The 20,307-nt window shown below is 42.7% G+C and overlaps 1 long non-coding RNA gene across 2 annotated transcripts; it reads left to right on the top strand.

Moving 5' to 3' along the window:
- The first annotated feature begins 250 nt into the window (after positions 1-250).
- Positions 251-19,531, top strand: LOC113330382. Of its 2 annotated transcripts, XR_003350223.1 has the most exons (4): positions 251-1,611; positions 1,716-1,756; positions 2,470-2,553; positions 19,290-19,531. It is a non-coding gene; the product is annotated as an uncharacterized LOC113330382 (long non-coding RNA). The 2 variants fall into 2 exon arrangements; XR_003350224.1 differs by lacking the exon at positions 1,716-1,756.
- The last annotated feature ends 776 nt before the right edge of the window (positions 19,532-20,307 follow it).

Here is a 20,307-nt window from a genome sequence, read left to right as displayed (position 1 = left end):
ATTAATAGAAATTAATCTAACAACGATCTATATACGAGACTTGTACCGCTGGATAGATCTCGAAAAGTTACGCAGAATGGACTACTCGAAGGTGTCAATCGATTATCAGACGAATAAGATATCATCGAAATTGTGAGAAGGGCAAAATAGTATTTTTCCATCTTAGCCGACTTGGGATTCCCTTATCCAGATGAGTTGTGGTTTAGATTATCTCTTTGGTCTTATCTCAAATCCATGCGTTGAGAAAGTCATTCTTTCTTCTTTTTTCTATTTCTTTGTTTTCTTCCCCCTTCTTCTTTTCTTCTTTATTCTTCTTCTGTGAGATTTCGAGTGATGAAATTGAGAGTTTTTAGAGAGACTTTAATGGATGAATTTATTATGATGGAGAAGGAGGTGTTGTCTATGGGATTAAGAAGAAGAAGATTTAATATTGCTTGGGTTTTGAGACGAATCAGGGAGAAGTAGAGTTAGGGTTTCTGTGAGTTGATGAAGGTTTGATTTGAGGTAGTTGAAGATGGGTTTCGAGATATTGAATAGAATAAGAATATTGTTGTGCTAATTTGATGATTAAGTTTCAGATAAGAAGATTAATTGTGAATAAGAAATTAGGGTTTGAGAGAAATTCATAAGAATAAATAGAAGATGAGATTGAGAGTGTAAATGAAGGATTAAAGATGGGTTGGATGGCATTTAAGGGATAAGGTTGTAGAACAGCAAGAATGCGCATTTAGGGTTTGAGGTTATGAAATTAGAAGTTCAATTTGAGGTTGATAATGAGATTGAGATTGGGAAATGAAGAATAGAGTAGATTCGAGAATAATTAAGCATCGGGTTGTTGATGTAGATGTTGTTGCTAACAGATCGGATTGAGTAGAAGTTAGATTGTTTTGAATCGGTTGTAAAGTGGACGAGTCAAGGAATTAGAGTCAACTATGTTGTTAAGGAACCTGCACTGAGGTAAATTTTCCTTACTAAATTTTAGATGTTATAATCATTCTGATTGTGTTGTTGTTTGACTACATGAAGTAGTTAATGTAAAGTGATGTATGATGAGCATGAACTGGAGATGTAGATGTAGTACATGTTGTGCTTGTTTCAAAGAAACTGGATACTGAGATATGCATGGGTTGGTTGAAGTTCTTTGTATGAATGTTGTTAGGTTGCATCAAAGAAGTTAGATTGAGGTATGTTGTGCAATAATCAAGAATGAGATGTTCCAGGGAGTGTGTATGTTATCTGAGTTAAGAATTAGATGAATTGTTGTGGTTGAGTTATGGAAATTACAGGGTTGAGTATAAACTGGATAAGTTGTATATGATTTGTATCTAATGAGTTTGGTGGTGATGGGTATATGTATGAACTGTGTAGATGAAATGGATGGAGGTATTTCTTGTATAGCACGTTAAGTGATAACTGATGGTGTTGTTTCATGGAACTGAGATGTTGCAGGTTTAGTCTTGATGATATGTTGAGTGTTGTTGCCACTGGATTGTACTTAGGACTGTGAAGTTGCAGGTGATATTGAGTTGGATTGGCAGTGTTTCCGGAATAAGAGTTTAGCGATTGTGTTAAGTTAAATCTCTAAGGGAAGGCTTGCAACTACAATGACAGGTAAGCAGAGTTTGTAATTGATGTAATGAATTGTTTGAAATTGATTTGGAATTAGAGTTTTGTGTGTATAAAGTTGAGTGTTGATCCTTGTAATGTTGTCGAAGGGTAATGGAACTGAGATGTAAGGATGCAAGCCTGAATTCAGGTTGGTAGTGATTATGAAGTTTAACTTAATTTTATATGTTATTGTTGTAATGGGTTCGTATCTACAATTTGATTGAATTATATGTTTTAGTTGAAGGTTACAGTTAGACTAGTTGTAGAGTTAGAGTTGCAGCTTTGTAAGAAGAACCCTGACATGTTTGACTGAGCTTACTCAGTCTGATTCAATTATGTTATTGTTTGACTCAGTTAATCTGACTGAGTTAAACTGTTGACCCTGTTATGAATCAGTCTAGTTGACTGAGTTAAGACAATTGACCGATTTAGACTTGACCTTTTCACTTGGACTTTGACCATACTTGACCATGTACTTGACTGTCGACTGTTAGTTGTACTGACCACTAGTCTGACCTTAGACGTTTGACCATTAGTTTGACTGTTAGTTGACTCATATGGACTGGACCTTAGTTAATAGGTTTTAGGGGACTTGGGCTTAGGAATAGTCTTTCTTAATTAGATATGTTGGACCTTTTATGATCCGAATTAGTATTTGGCTTATTCTACAAAGTTGTATATATTCGTAGAATCAATCTAATTGGATTAGTAAACCCTTAGTTATGATAAAGATAGATAATGAAAGGTGTAGAACCATTAAATAGTTCACTTAGCTTATAACTAGAGAATTGTATGAGATTATGTTATGAGCCTTGTGTGAGCCTTTTGGCTAAATTCTTAGAGTGCTTGTGTGATTAACAGTTAGTCTATGTAACAACGATCGATTCAAAGGATGAACCAGTGGATCGTGGATCTCGAGATAGGCGTGGCTTGTCATCAAAAGAGGTGGGAATACTTTTAACTCTTTTAAAACCATTGTTGTTTCTTTTACAAAAGTTTATATTTCACAAACTCATGCATTGTCTGTTTGTGCATTTCATACATTGTTTAGTTTGTATTATGATTGTTCTGTTGATTCTTTTAATCTTTCCATGAATTGGAAAGGACTTGTTATGTTTGTCACTATGAATTGTATGGGAAATAAGAATTTCCACCTGTGGTATATAGGATATGCTCATTCGTATTTATATCTATTTACTTTCAGCTTTTATGCATATTAGTTGTGGAACAACCCGACATCAATATAGCTATGTAGGTGTGGAAAAACCCGGCATCACTAATATAAACAGTTTGAAGAAGGAGTTTGTCCATATACATGTTTGTGCATTTCCAGTGACTTAGTCACTTTGATGTTTGGGAAAACATGAATTGTTTTCCAAATCTTGATCATGATTTCTTTAAAGTTAAATGTTATTCCTACTGGGCACCCCTTTTAGGGATGATGTGCTCACCCATTTCCCACTTTTAGTTTCACAGACAGATCAGAGTTGCGCAGCGAAAGCTTCGTCAGTTGGTTAACTTCTGTTATGTTTATTATGTCGTATATTCTGTTTGTAAACAAAAGGATTATTGTATATGTATCATTTGAGAGAAGTTCTTGTATATATACGTTTCTGAGCGGGGCTAGTTTTGAGTTAAAGTTTTATAGAAAATTTCTTAATTGAGTGCTTAAGTATTTGTTTTAGATTCGTTATGCCTCTTTATTTAGTTAATCTCTTGGATTAGTCAGCTGCTAGCTTTGGGGCGCTACAGTGTTGGTATCAGAGCTCACTATTAGATCTTATATGGGAAATAATAGGAATAGCCACTGCCAGATAGTGAACTAGATTAGTTTAGAATTGGGTTGGGTCTGAGAGATAAATCTTAATCACTAAAAACTATCTATAATTAAAAGAATTATTTGATTGATTTGTTTGTTTGTAATGAAGTAAAAATTGTAGGGTACACCAATAGATTTAGCTGATATTTGATCTAAATAGTATGAACAGGCACACAATTCAATACCAAGAATACTAAGATTAGTATTATTGATAAATCTTGAAAGTCACATATACACTTTTTAAGCACCTTGACTTATATGTAGGGTCAATAATTTATTATCATATAAATGTTAGTAATACCTTTGGGACTCGATAATAATTGGAAAACTAGGTAGAATAAGAGTTTGACCATCGATGTTAATAATAAAAATATTATTATAATAATTATAGGATAGTAACAACAAAATGTAATTTTTATTAATAGTACAACTTAAGGATTATTTAGCAATTATATGAAATTTAATTACGATTAACTTTTATCAACCTAAGAAACAAGGAATAAATGTTATAATGATAATAAAATATTAATACCAAACGATTATGACAAATTGTTAGTGGTTATTTACTTATATCCAGTCACATAATGAAATAAGCCCATAGATACATTGAAGATAATATGTAATAATTTAGATAACTAAATTGTTTAAAATGTTGTGAACTATTTATATATTTTAAGAAATAAATTATAATACTTATACCAATTACGATAAAATTTTAGAGACTAATTAATTTTAATAAATTAATAATTAGTTAATCCAGCACTGGGGAATAGTGAAGGTGGTATTTTCTCTGTTCGTAGGAAGGAATTGTTGGGCTTGGCCAGTCTTGACATGGCAACTGCATTCAGAGATGACCGATCATAGAAGTTTGGTATAATTATTTTAGAAAACCAATATTTCAACCTTACTTAAAAAGATTCGTAGGATTCTTCCTTGAAGTTAGAGACAGATATTTTTATAAAATAGAGACTAGTGTAACAAACTTAGACTTCCATGTTTGATAGAACTTTAATCAGAGTAGTTGAACCTAGAGCTATAAATTTTAGATGTTAGTTGTAGAAAGCCATATAGGTTTGTGTTTTGTTATTGTCTTGTCTGCGCTTAGACAAGAGATAGGATTATTCTATAAGGTGGGGAGTTTTGAAGACTAGAAGGATGGATTGATTTTCGAGGACGAAAATGATATAAGGTGGGGAAAATGTAAAGACCCTCAAGCTCGTGAACGCTATTAGACTAGTCAAGAGACGTCTTAGCCGCTAATAACTCGATTAGTTTAACACAAACGTTAATTAATAGAAATTAATCTAACAACGATCTAGATACGAGACTTGTACCGCTGGATAGATCTCGAAAAGTTACGCAGAATGGACTACTCGAACGTGTCAATCGAGTATCAGACGAATAAGATATCATCGAAATTGTGAGAATGACAAAATAGTCTTTTTGCAGCTTAGCCGACTTGGGATTCCCTTATCCAGCTGAGTGTGTTTTTTTATCTTATCTCTTTGGTATTATCTCAAATCCATGCATTGAGAAAGTCATTCTTTCTTCTTCTTTCTCTTTCTTCGTTTTCTTCCCCCTTCTTCTTTTCTTCTTTATTCTTCCTCTGTGAGAGTTCGAGTGATGAAATTTAGAGTTTTTAGAGAGACTTTGATTGATGAATTTATTCTTATGGTGAAGGATGTGTTGTCGATGGGATTAAGAAGAAGAATATTTAGTATTGCTTAGGTTTTGAGACGAATCAGGGAGGAGTAGAGTTAGGGTTTCTGTGAGTTGATGAAGGTTTGATTTGAGGTAGTTGAAGATGGGTTTCGAGTTCCTGAATAGAATAAGAAGATTGTTGTGCTAATTTGATGATTAAGTTTCAGATAAGAAGATTAATTGTGAATAAGAAATTAGGGTTTGAGAAAATTCAGAAGAAGAGTTAGAATATGAGATTGAGAGTGTAAATGAAGGATTAAATATGGGTTAGATGGGATTTAAGGGATAAGGTTGTAGAACAACATGAAGCGGTATTTAGGGTTTGAGGTTGTGAAATTTGAAGTTCAATTTGAGGTTGATAATGAGATTGAGATTGGGAAATGAAGAATAAAGCAGATTCGAGAATAATTAAGGATCGGGTTGTTGATGTAGATGTTGTTGCTAACAGATCGGATTGAGGTAGAAGTTAGATTGTTTTGAATTGGTTGTAAAATGGACGGGGCAAGGAATTAGAGTCAACTATGTTGTTAAGGAACCTCAACTGAGGTAAATCTTCCTTACTAAATTTTAGATGTTATAATCATTGTGATTGTGTTGTTGTTTGAGTACATGAAATAGTTAATGTAGAGTGATGTATGAAGAGCATGAACATGATATGTAGATGTAGTACATGTTGTGATGGGTTCACGGAAATTGGATACTGAGATATGTAGGGGTTGGTTGAAGTTCTTTGTATGAATGTTATTAGGTTGCATCAAAGAAGTTAGATTGAGGTATGATGTGCAGTAATCATGAATGAGATGTTCCAGGAAGTGTGTATGTTATCTCAATTAAGAATTAGCTGAGTTGTTGTGGTTGAGTTATGGAAATTACAGGGCTGAGTATAAACTGGATATGTTGTAAATGATTTGTATCTAATGAGTTTGGTCGTGATGGGTATATGTATGAACTGTGTAGATGAAATGGATGGAGGTATTTCTTGTATAGCACGTTAAGTGATAACTGATGGTGTTGTTTCATGGAACTGAGATGTTGCAGATTTAGTCTTGATGATATGTTGAGTGTTGTTGCCACTGGATTGTACTTAGGGCTGTGAAGTTGCAGGTGATATTGAGTTGGATTGGCAGTGTTGATGGAATAAAAGTTTAGCGATTGTGTTAAGTTAAATCTCTAAGGGAAGGCTTGCAACTACAATGACAGGTAAGCAGAGTTTGTAATTGATGTAATGAATTGTTTGAAATTGATTTGGAATTAGAGTTTTGTGTGTATAAAGTTGAGTGTTGATCCTTGTAATGTTGTCGAAGGGTGATGGAACTGAGATGTAAGGATGCAAGCCTGAATTCAGGTTGGTAGTGATTATGAAGTTTAACTTAATTTTATATGTTATTGTTGTAATGGGTTCGTATCTACAATTTGATTGAATTATATGTTTTAGTTGAAGGTTACAGTTAGACTAGTTGTAGAGTTAGAGTTGCAGCTTTGTAAGAAGAACCCTGACATGTTTGCCTGAGCTTACTCAGTCTTATTCAATTATGTTATTGTTTGACTCAGTTAATGTGACTAAGTTAAACTGTTGACCCTGTTCTGAATCAGTTTAATTGACTGAGTTAAGACAATTGACCGATTTAGACTTGACCTTTTGACTTGGACTTTGACCATGTACTTCACTGTCGACTGTTAGTTGACCCGTGACCACTAGTCTGACTTTAGACGTTTGACCGTTAGTTGACTTGTGACCATTAGTTTGACTGTTAGTTGACTCATATGGAATGAATCTTAGTTAATGTGTTTTAGTGGACTTGGGCTTAGGAATAGTCTTTCTTAATTAGATATGTTGGACCCTTTATGATCCGAATTAGTATTTGGCTTACTCTATAAAGTTGTATATATTCGTAGAATCAATATAATTGGACTAGTAAACCCTTAGTTATGATAAAGATACATAATGAAAGGTGTAGAACCATAAATGGCTTAGAACCATTAGATAGTTCACTTAGCTTATAACTAGAGAATTGTATGAGATTATGTTATGAGCCTTGTGTGAAACTTTTGGCTAAATTCTTAGAGTTTTTTTGTGATTAACAGTTAGTCTATGTAACAATGATCGATTCAAAGGATGAAACAGTGGATCGTGGATCTCGAGATAGGCGTGGCTTGTCATCAAAAGATGTGGGAATACTTTTAACTCTTTTGAAACCATTGTTTCTTCTTTTTATTTGAGGGTGAAAACGATTTCTGCTGATTTTGGTAATTTCGGGTGTGTGGGTGAGAAACGAGTTTAAACCCTAAAAAATGTACTACAAGGGAGTACTTTAGATTCGAGAGATCAATCTGTACAAATCCGTCCTAAACTAAGAAATGGTCGTTCCAGACTAGCTTCGGTCACAAAGTGAAGGAGAAGGGTTGGTTTTGGGAGGGAAGCGAAGAGAGTATTGAGACCAGAATAGTTGATTCTGGAAGAGTACTTGTTTCACGACTTGTATCAGAAAGTGGGAAGCTAACATATGGAAAGCTAGCAAATATTTTCTGAGTGTTGTATCCTCCTGACCTGAACTTGTTGTTCGGTAGAAATAGGTAAGACCTATTTATACAAGTCGAAGTGAAACGTACTCTGGTCTCTTAAGAAATGAAAAACGGATGAATAAATGGGAGGAGGTGGTAACCGGTAATGCCTGGAATTGATGTTCCATAAAAGAAAGTGTTTCACCATTACTCCCTGCATTTACTAACCGCCTCATCCTTATGACACTTTCTTATAACAGGCATAGTGTACGTCGCACGCTGTAAACCGCCAAACCAATACCCAATGAGCATCCCCCAGTTTGTGACATGTGTTGATGTCTCGAGTGTTTTCGTGGAAAACATGTAGCATGTTGTTGTTCGGCAAGTTGAGCTTGGGAGACTTTCCGGCTCGGTGGTGACCTTCGACGGTCAATATTTTGCATCTCGAGAGGAAGGGTAGTCGTTGATTATTGCAACCCTTCGTTTGCATGGCCGGTACGTCTTTAATATGGCCTAGTTTAGGCGCGACCAAAAGTTAAGGTTTTGGCTTTCTTTGGGCGAGGCCAAACTAGGGCTTGGAGTCGGGCCAAAGGTTGTCATGCGTTAGCTGGTAACCTTGGACGGCTAAGATCTGCATCTTAGATGGAAAAGTGGTCGTTGATCTTCGCAAGCCTTTGTTTTGGTAGCCGCATAGGGAAGGACGACATGGTATGGCGCGACAAGGTGGTTGGCATGCCATTGGCACATGTGGCATGGCTGGCATGCCTTGGCGCGGTTTGGGCGTGGCTAAAACAAAGGTTTTGGCGTTGGGCCAAAGGTTACCATGCGTTCGTAGGCGACCTTGGACGGCTAATATTTGCATCTTAGATGGAAGGATGGCCGTTGATCGTCGCCATCCTTTGTTTTGGTAACCGCATAGGGAAGGCCGACATGGTATAGCGCGGCAAGTTGGCTGGCATGCCATTGGCACATGTGGCATGGCCGGCATGCCTTGGAGCGGTTTGGGCGTGACCAAAACTAGGGTTTTGGGCCAAAGGTTACCATGCGTTGGTTGGGGACCTTGGACGGCTAAGAATTGCGTCTTAGATGGAAGGATGGCCGTTGATCGTCGCAAGCCTTTTTTTTGGTAGCCGCATAGGGAAGGCCGGCATGGTATGGTGCGGCAAGGTGGCTGGCATGCCATTGGCACATGTGGCATGGCCGGCATGCCTTGGCGCGGTTTGGGCGTGACCAAAACTAGGGTTTTGGCATTGGGACAAAGGTTACCATGTGTTGGTTGGTGACCTTGGACGCATGAGATTTGCATCTAAGATGGAAGGGTGGTTGTTGATTGTCGCACGCCTTCGTTTTGGCAGCCGTGAAGGGAAGGCCGGAATGGTATGGTTTAGGCGCGACAAGGTGGCTGGCACGACATGCCATTGGCACATGTGGCATGGTCGGCATGCCTTGGCGCGGTTTAGGCGTGACCAAAACTAGGGTATTGGCGTTGGGACAAAATTTACCATGCGTTAATTGGTGACCTTGGACGGTTAAGATTTGCATCTAAGATGGAAGGATGGTCGTTGATTGTCGCACGCCTTCGTTTTGGCAGCCGTGAGGGGAAGGCCGGCATGGTATGGTTTAGGCGCAGCAAGGTGGATGGCACGGCATGCCATTGGCACATGTGGCATGGTCGGCATGCCTTGGCGCGGTTTAGGCGTGGCCAAAACTAGGGTTTTGGCATTGGGCCGAAGGTTACCATGCGTTGGTTGGCGACCTTGGACGGCTAAGATTTGCATCTAAGATGGAAGGGTGGTCGCTCATTGTCGCACGCCTTCGTTTTGGCAGCCGTAAAGGGAAGGACGACATGGTATGGTTTAGGCGCGGCAAGGTGGCTGGCACGGCATGCCATTGGCACATGTGGCATGGTCGGCATGCCTTGGCGCGGTTTAGGAGTGGCCAAAACTAGGCTTTTGGCGTTGGGAAATGGATACCATGCGTTGGGTGGCGACCTTGGACGGCTAAGATCTGCATCTCAGATGGAAGGGTGGCCGTTGATTGTTGCAACCCTTCGTTTTGGCAGCCAGCGACATGTAGCGGGGCCGACATGGATTTGGAATGGAATCGCGGTTGGCATGGTTTACCATTGGCACGGTGGCGCGGCTGGCATGGTTGGCATGCCTTGGCGCGGAGGTGTGGCTGGCACGGCATGCCATTGACACATGTGGTGTGGATTACATGGTTGGCATGCCTTAGCGCGGAGACGTGGCTGGCATGGTTTGCCATTGGCACGGTGGCGCGACTGGTATGGTTGGCATGCTTTGGCGCGGAGACGTGGATGGAACGGTTTGCCATTAGCACGGTGGTGCGAGCGGCATGGTTGGCATGCCTTGGCGCGGAGACGCGGATGGCATGGTTTGCCATTGGCACGGTGGTACGGCTGGCATAGCTGACATGCCTTGGCGCGGAGATGTGGCTGCACGACTTTCCATTGGAACGGTGGCGCGGCTGGCATGGATGTCATGCTTTGGCGCGGAGACGTGGATGGCATGGTTTTCCATTGGCACGGTGGTGCGGATGGCATGGTTGGCTTGCCTTGGCGCAGAGACGTGGCTGGCACGGCATTCCATTGGTACATGCGGCTGGCATGGTAGGCATGCCTTGGCGTGGAGACGTGGATGACATGGTTTGCCATTGGCACGGTGGTGTAAGAATTTAGGGTTTGGTGTGCAAAGGTGATGCCGGTCAATACTAAGGGTTCTACCGTGGAACATGACACATATATATATAATATGTAAAAAAAAGGTACCCTGGTTATTCTTACGTAGGCGTGTTGAATGATTCAATAAATGCACTAATGGTCCTAGTGACGTCATGTCAGATGTAAGGTTTTACGATTTTAATCCTAACCTAAAAACCACCATCAACATTAAGTCCCCTACTTAGCTCGGAACAGGAGCATTGTTGCGAGGTAAGCATAAGATGGTGACAGGCGAGGACAAAATCGAAATGACAAGTCATGAAAAGATGGTCAAGAAGACCTGGCTAACCTTTTTCGAGAGGTAAGGAGAGTTTGTGATTCTCGTGTTGGCGGCCTTGCATAGATTCTACTTGTGGTATTGCTGGCTAGACCGTGAAGTAGTGAGATGTAGATTGTCGGCTTGGAATGGGAGCCGCAGGCATTGGTCGGCTTGGAATGGGAGCCGCAGGAGTTGGTCGGCTTGGAATGGGAGCCGCAGGCGTTGTTCGGCTTGGAATGGGAGGAAACTGGCTTCGGTCAGCGGAATGGTGGAAACTGTCTTCAGTCCGCAGAATGGTGTAAACTGGTTTCAGAACTTCGGCTACCAAACGATGGTGATGACGCTGGAACTTCGGTTATCAAATGGTAGTGATGGGGCCTGACAACTTTGTCGAAATCAGGGTTTGGGATGCCGAAACCCTAATTAGCGCTCCTTACTAAAATCGTTGTATAATTCTCGTACGAACTCGGAATTTGACGGTCCGCCCCTCATTCTGACCGGAAAAGAATTTCATATCTACTGAAGCGGGAATATTTAGGTTTTGAGCTCGTTTAGGAGGTGAAAACGGCCATACAGTGAAACTCAGAAAGAATTCAAGAGGGATGTTGCGGGCCCGGGGTAGCAAAGTCGCGCCGAGTCATCTGTTCCCGTTCATGGAGCAAGAAGGAAACTTTATTCTGTGCAAAACTCTAGAAACTCGGTCCATATGAAAAGAGGTATTGACCTTCTTCTGTTTTCTGTTGCTCGTTTGTATCCGCGCTTTCGTCTGCAGTGTCTCTCCAGTGGATTCCAAAATTTACCAAACTCCATTGCATTGTTTGGACGGATGGATGGAATATACGCTCGGAAATGATCATGTCAGGGTTAATCTTGGAGATTGTGGTTGTGGTGTCGGTCCATCCTCGGGTTTAGGTTGTTCAGTGCCTGGACCCTATGATCGTGATGATGATGTGTTGTGAATGCTTGTATGGTCGAAAATTTCTGGCGCCCCTGGATGAAATAGGGAGACGTTCCGTTGTTGTTGTGATACTATCAAGTCTTCCAGGACTTTGTTCCAAGCGACATCCTTCGAACCATCTTTTGAATCTTGGACTATCGTATGGAATGAGATGTGGTAAGAAGTCCCCAGTTATACTTCGGTTTGATCCGATGGCATGGCTGAATATGTAAATGTATCTTTGTGGCGTGCTCTTGAAGTCTTCAGTGTACATGTACGACTTCGTTTTGAGAAATTCCTGCGGCTCGTGAAACTTCGACAGTGATGATGTCGAAATCAGAAATAACCTGGTTGAAGGGAGTGAAAGCCTCTCATGCTGGTAGTCCCCATGTGTATCCTATTTTCATTGCATCGCCTTGAATCCACGTCCACGTGATTTGATACAAGTTTATCGTACTCTCATGGATGTGACGCTGGGATGTTCAGGATATCGCATGGACGAAATATTCTGGATAGCGAAGATGTAGGAATGAGAGAGTTATGTTGTTTATCATGGCTCCCTATGTTTCTTCAAGAAAACGCGTCTCTGGAGTTATCTCATGAGTATTTGATGGTCGTCGATGGACTGCGAAGAGAAGTCCCCAGTCGCATTTTCTTCAGTTTCTGAAGTTGTTTTCCTATGAGCAGGCTTGGGATCCTCTGCAGCCTCGTAAAGTGTTGAAGGCGTCTTCTAGACAGAGAGGTGATGATATTCTTGTGCTGCACCCTTGAAGAGTAGATGACCTTGTTGCGGCTATAGACTTTTGGTTGATTGTGTCTTCTGAGCTTTGACAGTGAAGGGATTCCGTGTATATCATCAGTCATCAAGTATGGTTTACATGTTTCCATCTTTGTAGTGATTGATGTTGTGGTGAAGCTATGGATGGTATCAACAAATGAGCGGCAAAAATTCTTGGTAGCAGATGTAATCAGAAGAGACTACATTGTCGTGGTAAAAAAGTATGTTGGGTGGAATTGTATGGGCATCCGTAGAAGTAAAAGGATTGGCTGGAGTTGTACGGGCATCCATGAAAGTAAAAGGATTGGCTGGATGCGTAAGCGAGCAAACTGTCCATGACTACGAAGATTGGTTGGTTGTGATCATGATCCTTGACATGAGGAGCGTGGTGGTACGACCCTTTACAGGAAGAAGCGTCGTTGAAGCACCTTCGGCTCTTGAAGAAGATGTTGAAACTTAAGAAGCCGAACGTTGAAGCTTCATCTTTGAATCCTGGAGAAGCTTACGGAGAGCACGCTGAAACGGAGCGGCTGCCGGAGCGAGCATTGAAGCGGAGCGGCTGTCGGAGTGATCGTTGAAGCGGAGTCGCTGCTGGAGGATGTTGAAGCAGAGCGGCTGCGTTAATCAGTATACTGTCAAACTGGAAACCCTTCAAGAGAACAATGGTTAGGAGTCCCCAGTTCCATCTATCAATCGTGCTTTCCAGGAGAGGTCGGGGTTTGGGAACGACTTCTCTAGTTGGAAACAGCTGCTTCCCTGATGCAGTGCGGTTAAGTGCTGCAAATATGCCTTGACGTTGCGCCTTGGGGAAATATAGAATCTCACATAAATGTTTCATCATAGATTGCACGATTTTGCGGGTGAAGTCCCCAGAAATCATGCATCTCCTGACAGGGAAAAGAGTCTTTGTGAACTCAGGGGGGTTACTGATTTTTCTTTGCTTCGATTTTGGAGAAGTCGTTCCTGATCTTTTTGTGTACTGAAATTAGATTTTTGATTCCCTTCTACTGGGCGTTCAAGAGCAACTCTAGAAGGATGCAAGCTGCTGGCGCAGGGAAGATTCAAGCTGCTGTAAAGATGCAAGTTGTTAGCGCTGGAAAGGATGCAAGATGCTGGCGTTGGAAAGATGCAAGCTGCTGTAAAGATGCAAGATGTTAGCATTGGAAGGATGCAAGTTGCTGGCGTTGGAAAGATGCAAGTTGTTAGCGTTGGATCGGCTTGGAAAGGGCGCTGGCTTGGCATGGACGCTGGCTTGGATTTGCTATGGCGCGGACTGTCGGCTGGGCATGGCGCGGACCGTTGGCTTGGCGTGGCGCGAACTTGTTCTTGCGGGCCTAGTTGCCTCTTTCCATACATAGCTCAAATAGGAAATCATTTTCTTATTCAAATTCCAAAAGTTTTATGCGTATGAAAGGGGTTGGCTCTCCTTTTTATCTAGTATCAGTTCTCACGTCCTGGTGTTAGCGGTAGCGCGGTAGCAATAAAGTGGGCAAGCATATTCCAGCTATGTACTCCAGTGTTTCTCTTTCAATTTGTTTTCTTGTTTTCTAGAAAAATCTGTAGAAATATTGTTATTCTGAACTGGTGTAAACCCTAGCCGTGGGTATGCCTTTCATAAACTTGTAGAAACACTTCGTCATAAACAATTCCTCTTCGAATATCACCGTAGTAACGTCGGCTACCTCATGAATAGTGACGGGTAATCATTATTATGCAAAGTAGGCACGTACGGGTAGGTGACTGTTTTTTTTTGAACGGCAAACAAAGCGCTTGGTTTATGGTTTTGGTTTTCTGGATTTTTAGGTTGATAGACAAGTATTACCCCTGAGGGTTTTGGATTATTATTTGGAATGAACTATTTTAGAATATTGATGTTTTTGGTTATTGAATATAAGTGGCATGAGTACCCCGGGGAAGTCATGGAATTGTGAATGTTGTGCGATAGTAGAAAGCATGAAACACTGGAAAAATATGGCTATCGGTTTTTTATCTCCCCTGTGAAGATTTGAAGTAGTAGACCATGTATTTTGTCTAGCAAGACTTACTCGGTTTTTCGGATCTCTTGATGAAAAGGAATCTCCCGGGTGTAAGGCCGAGTTTTGTGGGAAGCACCGCCGTGACTGTGAAAAGTCCCCAGTCATCCCTTGTCGTGTCATGACTGGTAACCGGGCCGTCTGGTAACTGAGTCGTCGATCCCTGGTCAGGTCGTTTTGATTCTACCGTCCTGACGTCTGGGTCGAAATATGAGATCGAGGATTGAAAGTTGACATTATAACCGAAAGATCAATATCCCACTGTGGTCGCCAATTGTTTGAGGGTGAAAACGATTTCTGCTGATTTTGGTAATTTCAGGTGTGGGTGAGAAACGAGTTTAAACCCTAAACAACATACTCCAAGGGAGTACTTTAGATTCGAGAGATCAAACTGTACAAATCCGGCCTAAACCAAGAAATGGTCGTTCCATACTTGCTTCGGTCACAAGGTGAAGTAGAAGGGTTGGTTTTGGGGAGGGAAGCGAAGAGAGTCTTGAGACCAGAATAGCTGTTTCACGACTTGTATCAGAAAGTGGGAAGCTAACAGATGGAAAGCTAGCAAATATTTTATGAGTGTTGTATCCTCCTGACCTGAAATTGTTTTTCGGTGGAAATAGGTAAGACCTATTTATACAAGTCTAAGTGAAACGTACTCTGGTCTCGTAAGAAATGGAAAACGGATGAGTAAATGGGAGGAGGTGGTAACCGGTAACGCCTGGAATTAATGTTCCGTAAAAGAAAGCGTTTCACCATTACTCCCTGTATTTACTAACCGCCTCATCCTTATGACACTGTCTTATAACGGGGGTAGTGTACCCCGCACGCTGTAAACCGCCAAACCAATACCCAATGAGCATCCCCCAGTTTGTGACATGTGTTGATGTCTCGAGTATTTTTATGGAAAACATGTAGCATGTTTTTGTTCGGCAAGTTGAGCTTGGGAGACTTTCCGGCTCGGTGGTGACCTTCGACATTCGAGATTTTGCATCTTGAGAGGAAGGGTAGCCGTTGATTATTGCAACCCTTCGTTTGGGAGCCAGTGGCATGAAAACATGGCCGGTACGGCTTTAATATGGCCTAGTTTAGGCGCGGCCAAAAGTTAGGGTTTTGGCTTTGTTTGGGCGCGACCATACTAGGACTTGGCGTCGGGCCAAAAGTTGCCATGCATTATCTGGTAACCTTGGACGGATAATATCTACATCTTAGATGAAAAAGTGGCCGTTGATCTTCGCAAGCCTTTGTTTTGGTAGCCGCATAGGGAACGCCGGCATGGTATGGTGCAGCAAGGTGGTTGGCATGCCATTGGCACATGTGGCATGGCTGGCATGCCTTGGCGCGGTTTGGGCGTGGCCGAAACAAAGGTTTTGGCTTTGGGCCAAAGGTTACCATGCGTTGGTTGGCGACCTTGGACGGCTAAGATTTGCATCTTAGATGGAAGGATGGTCGTTGATCGTCGCCAGCCTTTGTTTTGGTAACCGCATAGGGAAGGCCGGCATGGTATGGCGCGGGAATGTGGCTAGCATGCCATTGGCACATGTGGCATGGCCGGCATGCCTTGGTGCGGTTTGGGCGTGACCAAAACTAGGGTTTTTGGCCAAAGGTTACCGTGGTTGGTTGGAGACCTTGGACGGCTAAGATTTGCATATTAGATGGAAGGATGGTCGTTGATCGTTGAAAGCCTTTGTTTTTGTAACCGCATATGGAAAGTCGGCATGGTATGGCGTGGCAAGGTGGCTGGCATGGCCGTCATGCCTCGGCGCGGTTTAGGCGTGACCAAAACTAGGGTTTCGGCGTTGGGCCAAAGGTTACCATGTGTTGGTTGGTGACCTTGGACGGCTGAGATTTGCATCTAAGATGGAAGGGTGGCCGTTGATTGTCGCACGCATTCGTTTTGGCAGCAGTGAAGGGAAGGCCGGCATGGTATGATTTAGGCGCGACAAGGTGGCTGGCACGACACGCCATTGGCACATGTCGCATGGTCGGCATGCCTTGGCGCGGTTTAGGCGTGGCAAAAACTATAGTATTTGCGTTGGGACAAAGGTTACCATGCGTTGGCTGTTGACCTTGGACGGTTAATATTTGCATCTAAGATGAAAGGGTGGTCTTTGATTGTCTCACAACTTTGTTTTGGCAGCCGTGAGGGGAAGGCCGGCATGGTATGGTTTATGCGCGGAAAGGTGGCTGGCACGGCATGTCATTGGCACATGCGGCATGGTCGGCATGCCTTCGCGCAGTTTAGGCGTGGCCGAAACTAGGGTTTTGCCGTTGGGACAAAGGTTACCATGTGTTGGTTGGTGACCTTGGACGGTTGAGATTTGAATCTAAGATAGAAGGGTGGTCGTTGATTGTCGCACGCCTTTGTTTTGGCAGCCGTGAAGGGAAGGCCGGCATGGTATGGTTTAGGCGCGGAAAGGTGGCTGGAACGGCATGCCATTGGCACATGTGGCATGGTCGGCATGCCTTGGTGCGGTTTAGGCATGGCCAAAACTAGGGTTTTGGCGTTGGGCCAAAGGTTACCATGCGTTGGTTGGTGAACTTGGACGGCTAAGATTTGCATCTAAGATGGAAGGGTGGTTGTTGATTGTCGCACACCTTCGTTTTGGAAGCCGTGAGGGGAAGGCCGGCATGGTATGGTTTAGGTGCGGCAAGGTGGCTGGCACGGCATGCCATTGGCACATGTGGCATGGTTGGCATGCCTTGGTGCGGTTTAGGCGTGGCCAAAACTAGGGTTTTGGCTTTGGGACAAACGTTACCATGCGATGGTTGGTGACCTTGGACGGTTAATATTTGCATCTAAGATGGAAGGGTGACCGTCGATTATCGCACGCCATCGTTTTGGCAGCCGTGAGGGGCAGGCCGACATGGTATGGCTTAGGCGCGACAAGGTGGCTGGCATGACATGCCATTAGCACATGTGGCATGGTCGGCATGCCTTGGCGCGGTTTAGGCGTGTCCAAAACTAGGGTTTTGGCGTTGGGCCAAAGGTTACCATACGTTGGCTGGCGACCTTGGACGGCTAAGATTTGCATCTAAGATAGAAGGTTGGTCGTTGATTGTCGCATGCCTTCATTTTGGCGGTCGTAAAGGGAAGGCCAGCATGGTATGGTTTAGGCGAGGCAAGGTGGCTGGCACGGCATGCTATTGGCACATGTGGCATGGTCGGATGCCTTGGCGCGGTTTAGGCGTGGCCAAAACTAGGGTTTTGGCGTTGGGACAAAGGTTACCATGCGTTGGCTGGCGACTTTGGATGGCTAAGATATGCATCTCAGATGGAAGGGTGGTCGTTGACTGTTGCAACTCTTCGTTTTGGCAGCCAGTGGCATGTAGCGGGGCTGGCATGGCTTTGGCATGGAATCGTGGCTGGCATGGTTTTCCATTGGCACGGTGGCGCAGATGGCATGGTTGGAATGCCTTGGCGCGGAGGTGTGGCTGGCACGGAATTCCATTGGCACATGTGGTGCGGCTGGCATGGTTGGCATGCCTTGGCGCGGAGACGTGGCTGGCATGGTTTTCCATTGGCACGGTGGCGCGTATGGCATGGTTGGCAAGCTTTGGCGCGGAGACGTGGCTGGCATGGTTTTCCATTGGCACGGTGGTGCGGCTGGCATGGTAGACATGCCTTGGCGCGGAGATGTGGCTGACACGGCTTTCCATTGGCACGGTGGCGCGGATGGCATGGTTGGAATGCTTTGGCACGGAGACGTAGCTAGCATGGTTTTCCATTGGCACGGTGGTGCGGCTGGCATGGTTGGCATGCCTTGGCGGGGAGATGTGGCTGGCACGGCATGACATTGGCACATGCGGCTGGCATGGTTGGCATGCCTTGGCGCGGAGACGTGGCTGGCATGGTTTTCCATTGGCATGGTGGTGCAGCTGGCATGGTAGACATGCCTTGGCGCAGAGATGTGGCTGGCACGGCTTGCCATTGGCACGGTGGAGCGGCTGGCATGGTTGGAAATCTTTGGCGCGGAGACGTGGCTGGAATGGTTTTCCATTTGCATGGTGGTGCGGCTGGCATGGTTGGCATGCCTTGGCGGGGAGATGTGGCTGGCACGGCATGCCATTGGCACATGCGTCTGGCATGGTTGGCATGCCTTGGCGCGGAGACGTGGCTGGCATGGTTTTCCATTGGCACGGTGGTGCGGCTGGCATGGTTGGCATGCCTTGGCGGGAAAACGTGGCTGGCATGGTTTTCCATTGGCACGGTGGTGTAAGAATTTAGGGTTTGGTGTACGAAGGTGCTGTCGTTCAATACTAAGGGTTCTACCGTGCAACATGACACATATATATGTAAAAAAAAAAGGTACCCTGGTAATTCTTACGTAGGCGTATTGAATGATTCAATAAATGCGCTAGTGGTCCTAGTGACGTCATGTCAGATGTAAGGTTTTACGATTTTAACCCTAAGCTAAAAACCACCATCAACACTTTTACAAAAGTTTATGTTTCACAAACTCATGTATTGTCTGTTTGTGCATTTCATACATTATTTAGTTTGTATTATGATTGTTCTGTTGATTCTTTGAATCTTTCCATGAATTGGAATGGACTTGTTATGTTTGTCACTATGAATTGTATGGGAAATAAGAATCTTCACCTATGGTATATAGGATACGTTCCTTCGTATTTATATCTATTTACTTTCAGCTTTTATTCTTATTAAGTGTGGAACAACCCGACATAAATATATAGTTATGTAGGTGTGGAAAACCCGGCATCACTAATATAAACTGTTTGAATAAGGAGTTTGTCCATATACATGTTTGTGCATTTCCAGTGACTTAGTCACTTTGATATTTGGGAAAACATGAATTGTTTTCCAAATCTTGCTCATGATTTCTTTAAAGTTAAATGTTATTCCTGCTGGGCACCCCTTTTAGGGATGACGTGCTCACCCATTTCCCACTTTCAGTTTCAGACACAGATCAGAGTTGGCGCAGCGAAAGCTTCGTCAGTTGGTTAACTTCTGTTATGTTTATTATGTCGTATATTCTGTTTGTAAACCAAAGGATTATTGTATATGTATCATTTGAGAGAATTTCTTGTATATATACGTTTCTGAGCGGGGCTAGTCTTGGGTTAAGTTTTTATAGCAGATTTCTTAATTGAATGCTTAAGTATTTGTTTTAGATTCGTGGTTCCTTTTTATTTAGTTAATCTCTTGGATTAGTCAGCTGCTAGCTTTGGGGCGCTACATCAACATACTTTGAATGCGAGCAGTAACTCTTATCATTTATTGTTCAAAGATACTCCGTAGTACTGAAGGTGATCCTGTGCCGAAACAAATTATGAATATTTTAAGGTTTTTGATTTTGTATACATTAATTACCAACAATTAATGTGTATCTCTAGAAAAGAAAAATTAGAAATGTGCATTTACTAGTTGGAGATTTTATATTGAGAGATTTCAAAAATATTGGACAAGCATTTATTGGAATTATGAAAACCGATTTTTCCAATCATTGCATATCTTCAGAATATTTTCGGTTTTGGAAATTCCTTGGTGTCCAAACATCCTTGGTGCATAAATACCTAAGTTTGCATTTCTAGCAAACTATCCTAAGAGATGGGAAAACTTCATTTGTTGTTGTTTCTGGTGGAGCCGTCTATTCGGAGAGAAAAGTATCCTAATTAGGTGAAATCTCTTACAACCGCTCGTTTATTGATTTCTGTGGGACCAAGAAGCTCTACGAGTACCATTGGTGGGAAACTAGAAAATTGCAGTGTTATTAGTTTTCGATTGATTTGATTGACTAACGGTTGTTTAAACTTTGATTGCACCTAGTTTGTTTATTATTGAGAATCTTCTCTTATGATATAAGATTCACTCAAACTAGATCGAAGTATCGACGAGATCTTTAGAACTGTTTATAGATCTAAAGAAATCTTGTGATAATCCATTGTTAACAAACTCTTTTATGTGCGTGATT

Source organism: Papaver somniferum, unplaced genomic scaffold (assembly GCF_003573695.1).
Source record: "Papaver somniferum cultivar HN1 unplaced genomic scaffold, ASM357369v1 unplaced-scaffold_118, whole genome shotgun sequence".
Classification (NCBI taxonomy): Eukaryota; Viridiplantae; Streptophyta; class Magnoliopsida; order Ranunculales; family Papaveraceae; genus Papaver; species Papaver somniferum.
The sequence above is the reverse complement of the archived record's forward strand: the minus strand, read 5'-3'. Positions and strand labels throughout refer to the sequence as shown.